Raw genomic sequence first — 10,616 nt, 5'->3', positions numbered from 1 at the left:
ACAATGTTTGACTTATTAAAAACAACAACAAATTATTCTTTAATCAAACAGAAATACCTTTTAATAAAGTATTCTGGAGTATCTCAAGTACAAAACATGACAAAATTATTATCTAAAACATGCAGTGTTCCATGGTTGGAAACATGGTGAGATGGTAAAATGCCATAAACTTTCACAATGTTTTAATCATATTTTGTAAACTTACCATAGCAATAACAATTTAATATTGTAATTAAAATGGCTGAAATAATCAACCACGTAATTATTGGCACATTTACAATACATGTTAAAGATACAAGGAACTATGCTGCATATTTTGTGACTGACTGTGTAACAGTGATCATTAGCTCGGTTTTCACAAACTGGGTCACTTAAGTCATTTGATCATATACTGTTTTCTACATAAAATCTTCCATACTGTAAAGAACATTTTGTGAAAATATCATCTTAATATCTTTAATACTAACTGTAATGCATGTCAAAAATTGAAATCATATATAGTAAAACTAATGATTGAAATAAAACTGATGCGTATTATCTTATCGTTAGATTTTGAAACTGTAGCCTGGTTACCTGGTCACATAAGAATGGCACTTATATTTGAATCATGAATTAACAAAAGTTTATTATGAGTATTTTTAAAGTCACCAAGCCACTTTTTAAACAATCTATTTAAAACATAGACTTTAAAATCTATTTGATACTATGATTAGATGGGGAGAAGCCAGTGGTGCACAATTACCTATGTAATCTGATGTGAAAAAAATCAATATACGAGGTATTCAAACAAGGTGAAGTGTCATAAGACCTATCAAAGCCATTCNTGTAGTAGTGAGTGTGTTCATCTTCATGGCGCGCTGCACAGACGGATCACCGATGACATCAAAATACCGCGAGAGTGAATTAAAAACATGAGGAGCAGTGTACTGTCGCGGTACTTTGAAATCATCCGCTGATTAGTCTGAGCAGCTTCACAAATTCGAACGCATCCATTATTTTCAGTGGCGCTTTAACGCGAAACAGGAAACTCATGAATATTCATGTTCGCTCCGCCTATAGGGTCACCGAAAATCACAACACCGTGCGATCGGCCTCTAGCCCCGCCCCTGCGGGTAAACCAATACATTGTGGCCCGCTCCAGCTAGTGAACATAAACACGAGGCTGCTGTACATGGAAGTTAAAAGAAGTGAAGAAACAGGAGACGGACTGAGTCGGGACAAACGTAACCTGAAACGGATAAGGAGGCTTTGAGAACTGCTGGATAACAAGACCTATAACAGGTTAGTGCACTGCATGCATGTTAACGTTTTGGACTTGCTCTAAATGTTCCCTGTCCGAGTTACTTCGCCATTAGAGATGACGTTTTTGTATGCAAAACCCGAGCAAAAGCAAGTTAGCATTTGAGCTCTTTCGGTGCATCGCACCCAAGTCACTGGTTTTTATGAAGTTTTTTTTTTGTTAAACGCCTAAAGTATTTGTAAATTTATATAGGTCATTTCTTGTATCCTCCCTGTGGCTGTCGTAAGGGATGACGTAGGACGCCACGGGACGTGGGGAGCGAGATATACGGAAGTAAGGGTGTGCTAGCTGGAGAGTAATAAAGTGAGACCTGAGTTCTACACTAGTGTCGTTTATTTGTTTTTCAGCATGATACATGGTGTCAGAAGTTAGCTTGTAGTTACGATGGCACAAGGACTTCGCAAAATCGACCCCCTGGTCTTTGACGAGAATATCGCGGACAATTGTATACAGCAACGCCGGTCTTTCAGCAGCAACTGAATAAGTGAAAGCGTACACGTTTGTGAACCTCGCTGGTCCCGATGCCCAGTATAAATGTCACATTCACTTTCGTGGAGGGGGAAGATCCGGAAAATTTAGAGGTTCTGGTAAAGAAATTTGCCTGCCAGTAAAGAATGTAATTATGGACAGACATGCATTCAATACGACAAACCAGAAGCCACATGAAACAATCCAGTCATACGTTGCCACGTTAAAAACACTTTGGCGCGCTGCACGACGAACTGATAAGAGATCGAGTGGTATGTGGTATTCAAAATGACATTATCCGCACACAAATGCTGAAAGAAAAACATCGAACTGTAAACTCAGCTATCGAAATATGCATGCTTCATGAGCAATCTAAAAAAGGGAACAAGGAAATAAAACAAGCAGGCGCCACAGAACTAAAGAAGGAAAGCGAAGTTTGTGCTGTGCAATATTCTACATGCTTTAATAGCCAGCATCCATATGACCGCAGCAGCTGTCCAGCTTTTCTGCATGCATCATATTTTCACTTTTTATTTTATGACATAAAACACACACCCATTAAGTAACCCCCCCCCCTTGACGCATAAAGATCTTAGACACAAATTTCTGAATACGTGGATGGAGATTCATTCACGGAGTAATTACTTGGAAACAAGTAAATAAAGTTTGGAAAAGATGTCGGAGGCTCGATGTTGGTCCGTGTATCTTTTGGCCATTTGTTTTTCAGTTTGAACTTGAACAAACGGGAGTGAGAAAATGGCGCCGTTTTCTCACTCCCGTTTGTTCAAGTTCAAACTGAAAAACAAATGGCCAAAAGATACACGGACCGATGTTGATTGACCGTCGTGTAGATTGGAGTGAAAGGAGCTCATATGCAAACTAAGTACCATAGTGAACATTTCAACAATAAAGAGAGGTAGTTGGCAAACATTCTTTAATGTTTGGCTCAATTCGCATGAACGCACTGCAAACAAGGAATTTCTTGTATTAAAGTACTTGTATTTTTTTCTCGATTAGAGTTTTGGGTTCCTCGCCACCGTTTGCATACTGTTTTTTGCACTATCTGCCTGGCCGGGGGGGCTGCTTTAGAATTTTAAAGTTTTACTCAATTAATATTGCATATAGGAATTTATAGTCTGTTATATTTGACCTGTGCTTCTCTCTCCTTTATCCTAAATGTGTGCTTTCATTGTGCGTGTGTGTGCGTGTGGAGTGTTTTGTATGTGGGTATGTCTGTCTTCTGTGTTCACATTTTTCTTGTTTTTGCAGGTACAACTTAAATTGTTTTGCTTGTAGTCAATATGTCGTATGTACAGCTGCTTTGTAACAACGAAAATTGTAAAAAGCGCTATATAAATAAAGTTGAGTAAGTCCCCGTGAACCGGAAGTTGCCATCGTGTTTTACCAATTATGACGCATTTCCGAGTGAAATGGAATTTTTAATGAAAAAAATAGTGTGTGTGGCTTTCGTCTTTTTTTGGATGTTTAAAAACAGTCGTTGCACTTTGAAATCGAACTCGCAGCAGATTGAAAGAAGGGGAGGAGTTAACGTATGCTCCGCCCAAGCCGTCTAACACGCCTCATTTAAAATGGACAGTCATTACAGGAAGGAAGTGCATTTTCAGATTTTAATAGATTATGAGGGCAGAATATGTTTTTTAAATGATCTTGGATTTAATTTGACCTTTTCCTTAAACTATTTAACTCTGGGACATTTTTTGGATTTCCGCCTGAATTTGGTAGGGATGCACCAAAATGAAAATTCTTGGCCGAAGCAGAATAAAAATGAAACACTTGGCCGAAGGCCGAATACCGAACACCAAACATGTTTTTTTTTTGCATTTCTTCTATTTAATTATAATATTTTTCACTATTGCATAAACTGAATGCAGTGTTTCCCCTAGGTTTATGGCTTGGGGGGGGGGCTGCGATCTCTCTATTTTTTTGCGGTGGAGGTCCGGACAATACTTTTTAAAATAAATAATGTTAAATCAATCAATCTAATGTTTTATCAGGCCATTTACTTTATATTTTGATAGCCACAGTCTGTATGAAACACAGAAGGTCTGGTAACTGAGAAAATGTGTTGTAGGCTCTGGTGCTGAAGCGAAGTCCCAGTGGTCTATTTTAATATTAAAAAAACTACTGACAACAAACTGTAACAACTGAAGTAAATATATCATGAGCAGGAGTACCTACAAATTTACTAACAGCCTTTCAATGTCATTCATACTAAAACTGATTCTAAATATTCTTTCCAATTAAAACATGATTCACAATGAAATGCTCTTAACATGCTGATTATTTATGCTATTAATATCATGAATGCTATATGTAGATACAAGACGTTATGTTTTATAATCTGTCCCCCTAAGGTAATGGTAGGGGAAACACTGGAATGGTTAAATGTGCTTTTTATCATTTGTCTTGCTGTTCAATAAAATACAATATAATTTAAAATAAAATTGAGCAAAAAAATTGAGCCCTCTCCCTTCATGAATAGCCTATATTAGGCCTATAACTGACTGCTAAAAGAATGTAATGTAAATTAGTCTGTACCCCTACAATAAAACATTTCATTAAAAAGTGTCATTCAATATTAGGCCTATCAGATAAAAATATGAATTAACGAGACTTGTTGGATTATTATAGGCTATATTGCAAAATGATGTAAAGAAAAAAAAACATCCAATGCAAGCAATTTTATCTGATGACTGACAACCATATCAGTTCACGTCTCTCCTCTAAACTCTGCCCACAAGAGCTGGCTGTTCTCTCAGAAGGTGCACTCGTGGCTAGGGCTGTAATGAGAGGCCGACCGTTGAGGTCATCACCATCATCACCGCAACTCAAATTTGACTTTAAATTTATTAAAGAAATGTTAAATTTTAAGTCTGTGCTGTTGCTATTTACAGTAATTATCTTGCTCAGAGAAAAAAAATGGGTATTCAGACATCCAACTCATTGCTTCCATGCAGTTAATTAATAAACTAGGGCCCTATGAAATCCGTTTGATTTTTTTCACAATTTTTTTTCCGTTTTTATTTTTCTGCATTCTATATTTTCTTTTTTTTTTTGTGGTGTACAACTCTGTTAATATGAACCAGTATCTTACATCGTATGTTTTTTTTCTTGTGCTGTTTTAAGTCTACTTGCATTTTAATTACTTGTTTTATACATTTTTAGTAGCAGTTTTGTCATGGGGTTAACTGGACTTTTATTTTGACGACTGACTTTAATTTTGACAGCTTGCCGCAAAGTTTGACAGCAGCTTCTCTCAAATGAAATTGTAAAATGCACCTGAGGTAGGGATGCACCGATACCATTTTTTAAAGACCGAGTACGAGTACCAATATTTTTTTCTGGTACTCGCCGATACCTATAACCGATGCCTGTATAATGTAAAATAATGTTAATAAACCAGTATCTTACTGGTACATTTTCTTTTTTTCTTTTGTTTTTAGGTCTACTTAAATTTAAGTACTATTTTTTTAATTAAGTTCTATTTCTTATAAATAGCACAATTTTACTAGCACATTTACTTCAGTTTACTGAAGTAAACAATATACTCTGTGGTCGGATTATAACAAATGTAAGGGGGGTGGTGTGGTAAAATGTGAGTGTATTATAACTTGTTCAAGTCAACCAGACTTTTATTTTGATGGGACGCCGCAAAGAGTGTTTGTTTAAGTTTACCGCACTTTTATTTTGACGGATCGCCGCAAAACAAGCAGAATACATATTTAAACAGTATCTGAATATTTCGTTAGCTGTTATGTTAGCTGTTTGCTGTTCAGTGCTAAGTTCTTGTTAGGAAATGCCTGGATTCCTCGATTCATTGCAGAAATCATAGGGCTCTATGTATGTCACGTGAGGTATCGGTGTGTCATTACGAGTACGAGTACATGAGCTTGGTATCGGGCCGATACCGGTGCATCCCTAACCTGAGGTAAACTCTTAGAGCAGCGCTGATTCCGTTTGTGTTCGCGTCCACCAGATGCTAAAAAGTCCACTACAGTACACAAAACCACACCACTCATTCACACGTAGAAAAAGCAGATTGGATATTTAAAGGGGTCATATGGCGTGAATGCATGTTTTTCTGTGTTTTTGGTGTGTTAAAAGTTGCCCATGCATGTATTAGACACGTAAAATTGCAAAAATTTAAGTGTCTGAACTAAAGATGCGTTCTATCTAAAAGCGAATGCTCACCCAGACCTGCCTGAAATGCCTCGTGTAACCACACCCCCACAAATCTACATCAGTTTGTGTATGATTTGATTAAGACCGCCCAAATGTATACGCAAGTAAGGTGGGCGTACCTTTCAGTACAATTGCTTTGGAACCTGATGTCTAAAAGCAATTCTTTTTTTCTTATCAAAAACCTATTCGAATAGTATTTTTAATTTTCTAATTATTATTGTAGATCGATTATTCTAATATTTGACTAGTTGTGCACACCCCTAGCTGAAATGCAAGGGTATTAACTGTGGGATTACAAATTTATACAATGTTATATCTAGGTTAAAGCTATGTACATTGTTTCACATTTTGAGGTAAAGATGATGACATTCTAAATGCAGATTTTTACTTCTGCGTAGGACGGCGTAGCCTAGTATGTAGACGACGCCGTCGTGAACATTTATGGTTCTGCGTTGAGAGTATGCGTCGTACTGCAATTACACCGCCGAAACGCTAGTTGGCTCTGTGTTTTCATGGGTTTGCTCTTCTTCGCCGATGTTTTGTGTGTGTATGCTAGTGTTTGCAAACGACAATGGAAGCTGATCGCATCTTAATGGAGTTGGAGCTGATCGAAGTAGATAAAGTTACTTCTAATTAAATTACTTAAACAAAAAGCTAGAAACCAGAGAAGGCGTCGAAGGAGATGGTATGTACGACCTGTGAACCAGACGAGACAGACGGAGGGTGAATTTTCTGTGCTTGTCCGGCCCCTGAGAGACATCGACGAAGAAATGCATTTCGGGTATTTTCGCATGTCTGCAGGTAGATTTGACGATTTGGTTCGTCGTGTAAAGCCATTTATTACACAAGTGTACGCACAGTATGCCGATAGATATTACGCAGAGACTGGCAATCACCCTTCGAGTTTTAGCTTCAGGTGGAAGTCAACAGGCTGTAGCAGCTAGCTACAAACTAGCCTCTAGCACAGTGTCTGTCATAGTGTCTGAGATCTGTAAAGCTTTGTGGAAAGCACTGCAGCAAGAATTTCTTGTATGCCCTTCAGTCGCTCAATGGGAAAATATTGCTGCTGATTTTTGGCGACTGTGGAACTTTCCGAACTGTGTTGGCAGCGTAGACGGAAAGCATGTCAACATAAAAGCGCCACCACATGCCGGGAGTGACTTTTTTTTAACTACAAAGTAGGGTTGTCACGGTGTCATAAACACTATACCAGCTGAAGTATCTCGATACCAAGTAGGGCTGTCACGGTTATTCGTCTCATCGCGATTGTTTGACCTCATCGCGATGGTTTCAGATCATCGCAATTATTGCACATCTCTATAGAAGACACTAGGGGGAGCTGCAGTGCATCTGCATATTGCATATTTTAGTGTATATATTGTAACTAAAGCATGGTAATACTTGTAAAATGTACCACCACAACACAATCACTTAAAAAAACCCACTAAAACATATACAAATTACCTGCAGTACAATTTAATATTATTTAAGCAAATCTCAGTGTGAAAAACAGTCTACCAAAATTTCATTAACACACAAGTCAAATTTTATTGTAGTCTTGCAAGTGATAAAAAACAGACTAGAAGCTTTTCTATGACTGATAGCATTTTAATGGTGGCTTCAATTTACACCTGATCAATTTACTTAATTTACAAGTATTTGGCGGTTGTATTATTGACAGGTAAAAGCCTAAACCTTAAATATATGATGACCCAATTTTTTCCGATGTATTTCCAAGAAAAAAAACTGGAAATTCAGAACAATATGCTGAGTCAATCACTGAGCGTTTCAATCGCCGAGTCAAAAATGTATGAGAATTAAATGTCAAAGCTCAAAAGCAGACAATTAATCGTCAAAGCCCTAAAACAGACAATTAATCGCAATGATTTATTAGACAATTAATCGTCAGTCAAATTTCATAATCGTGACAGCCCTAATACCAAGTAGTATCACGATGCTGTGCCATATAATTCAAATCTATACAAAAAACAGATTTAGATTAAACATTTTGTATTTACTATAGTAAACTGTATTACACTTTGCACTAGAATATGTTGTTGTATTAACTGTAGTAATTGGATAAATTGTAGCAAATACATTTACATTTAGTCATTTGTAAATACTATAAATACTGTAGTATACTTAAACTTATAGATACTAGTGTTTTTGAGTCTTATCATAGTAAATATTTTAGTAGTTTACTGTAGTAAATACTAAAGTACACTAGATCATTTTTCACGTAGGAACTAATTTAAATGTTGGACAAATTTAATTGACACAGCAGTCTTTATAAAGGGAAATATTAGGCTTACTTTAAATGCAGAACTAAAACGGCCAGTAGGTGGCGTCAATTTTCCACTTAGTTAGTGAATCATTTAACCAACTCCTTCAAATCGCCAATTTGAATCATTAACTCGTCCGAGACATTCAAAACACACATTCATTTTGGAGATAAACACCGCAAAAAGGCAGATGTTCAAGTAAATATTTATGCGCATATGCAACATTAACTACGATACTACCGCTTCACAAATAGAGGCATCGCGGGTATTTTGAAGCTTTAGCATCGCGATGCTACCGGTACACCGTGCAACCCTACTACAAAGGCGCTCACTCCATTGTTCTGATGGCCACATGCGATGCCAGATATCGCTTCACCATGGTGGATGTAGGGGTATACAGACGAGAAAGTGATGGTGGGATCTTCAAGGAGAGTCGATTTGGTTCTATGCTGCTGGAACACGAAATGAACCTGCCCCCACCAGCCAATCTTCCTGGGACAGGTGTAATAATTCCACATTTGATAGTTGGTGATGCTGCATTCCCCCTACACAACAACCTAATGCGTCCCTTTCCAGGTATGTTATAGGCCCTATAAATGAAGTGTAATGGTTCTTTGTGTAAATGTGTATATATCAAATAAACTTTTATAATAATAGTAATGCCTATACTGTATGTGTTCACAGCTTTTTTTTTACACAAAGTAATTACCTATTTATCAATGCTTTTTGTTTTGCTACATAGGGACGAACTGGCCCAGGGAAAAGCAGATCCACATTTACCGTTACTCCAGAGCCAGACGGGTGATTGAGAATGCTTTTGGCATTTTGGTGGCTAGGTGGCGGATCCTAGGAAGACCCCTAGAGTGTCGGCCAGACAAAGCTGTCGACATCGTCAGAGCATGTTGTGTTTTACACAACTTCCTGGCATGCACTGATGAGGTCAACACAGCTGTGAATGGATACATCCCTGCAAATTTCACAGACTCTGACACTACAGGGTCTCCTCAGCTAGGAGAGTGGCGCAGGGTGGTGGCAGGGGACCACCCTGCTTGCAATGTATTTGAACCTCTAGATCCATGTAACCTTTCAAGGACACGCTCCAGTAGAGCTGCAATTGGTGTGCGCAATGATCTAATGGCCTTCTTTCAATCACCCAATGGAATTGTGTCATGGCAGAACCAGATTGTGTGCCGTGGTCAACTTGGTCAATAATTTGTGTTGATGTAAATGTCAAGAAGCTGTAATTGACATGTAAACATATTAATAAATACCTGTTATGAAGTCATACTATTGTTCTTTATTTCCATCAACTACACAATATAACAAGTGCAAACTACAGTGCTCAGTGTAAATGAGTACACCCCTTTTGAAAAGTAACATTTTAAACAGTATATCAATGAACACATCCAGTCTCTAAAAGAGGTCATTCTTGAAGAATGGAAAAAGATAATGTTGCAAAAAGTCGCCGACTTGTTCATTCCATGCCTAGAAGACTTGGTGCTGTCATTAAAAAAACATGGAGGACCATACAAAGTACTAGATGTAGTAGTTTTTGTTGTGGGGCTTAAGTTTCGCATCACCCCAATTTGAGTAAAACAGAAAAATGTGTAATCCGTTATATTATTAACCTTACTTTCATGTTAGAAGTTAAACAGATGTTATATTAAACTTAGTCCTGTCCACATTTTGGATTTTTATGTGTGTTCATCTAGATATTGTTGAAAAAAAGTATACTTTTCAAAGGGGTGTACTCATTTACGCCGAGCACTGTATATACATAGATGTCAAAACTGGGTATTGAAATGATATTTTGTCATGGGCAACCTATTAATTGTTTATTTAAAAATGAAACGAAATGAAACCAAGATCTGGAAGTGTCATAATTTTGTTCTTTATTTGCAAAAGAGTCAAAGAACAGAATATGTAAAAGTGCAAACTATGTATAGAGGAGTATACAATGCAATATTAACACAAATATAAAACTTACAAAAAACTAGTAACAATAAAAGGCAAGACGAAAAAATAAAACTACAAACCCGATTCCAAAAAAGTTGGGACACTGTACAAATTGTGAATAAAAACAGAATGCAATGATGTGGAAGTTTCAAATTTCAATATTTTATTTAGAATACAACATAGATGACATATCAAATGTTTAAACTGAGAAAATGTATCACTTTAAGGGAAAAATAAGTTGATTTTAAATTTCATGGCATCAACACATCTCAAAAAAGTTGGGACAAGGCCATGTTTACCACTGTGTGGCATCCCCTCTTCTTTTTATAACAGTCTGCAAACGTCTGGGGACTGAGGAGACAAGTTGCTCAAGTTTAGGAATAGGAATGTTGTCCCATTCTTGTCTA

General features: G+C 37.2%; 1 protein-coding gene across 1 annotated transcript in view; it reads left to right on the top strand.

The window, feature by feature from the left end:
• Positions 1-940: 940 nt before the first annotated feature.
• Positions 941-10,616, top strand: part of LOC130554200 (gastrula zinc finger protein XlCGF57.1-like) — a 62,036-nt gene continuing 52,360 nt past the window's right edge. The window contains exon 1 of the mRNA XM_057333698.1: positions 941-1,281. The gene's annotated coding sequence lies outside the window, so the exon portion shown is untranslated. The remainder of the gene's footprint in view (positions 1,282-10,616) is intronic.

The sequence above is a fragment of the Triplophysa rosa genome, linkage group LG5, assembly GCF_024868665.1.
Source record: "Triplophysa rosa linkage group LG5, Trosa_1v2, whole genome shotgun sequence".
Classification (NCBI taxonomy): Eukaryota; Metazoa; Chordata; class Actinopteri; order Cypriniformes; family Nemacheilidae; genus Triplophysa; species Triplophysa rosa.
The sequence above is the reverse complement of the archived record's forward strand: the minus strand, read 5'-3'. Positions and strand labels throughout refer to the sequence as shown.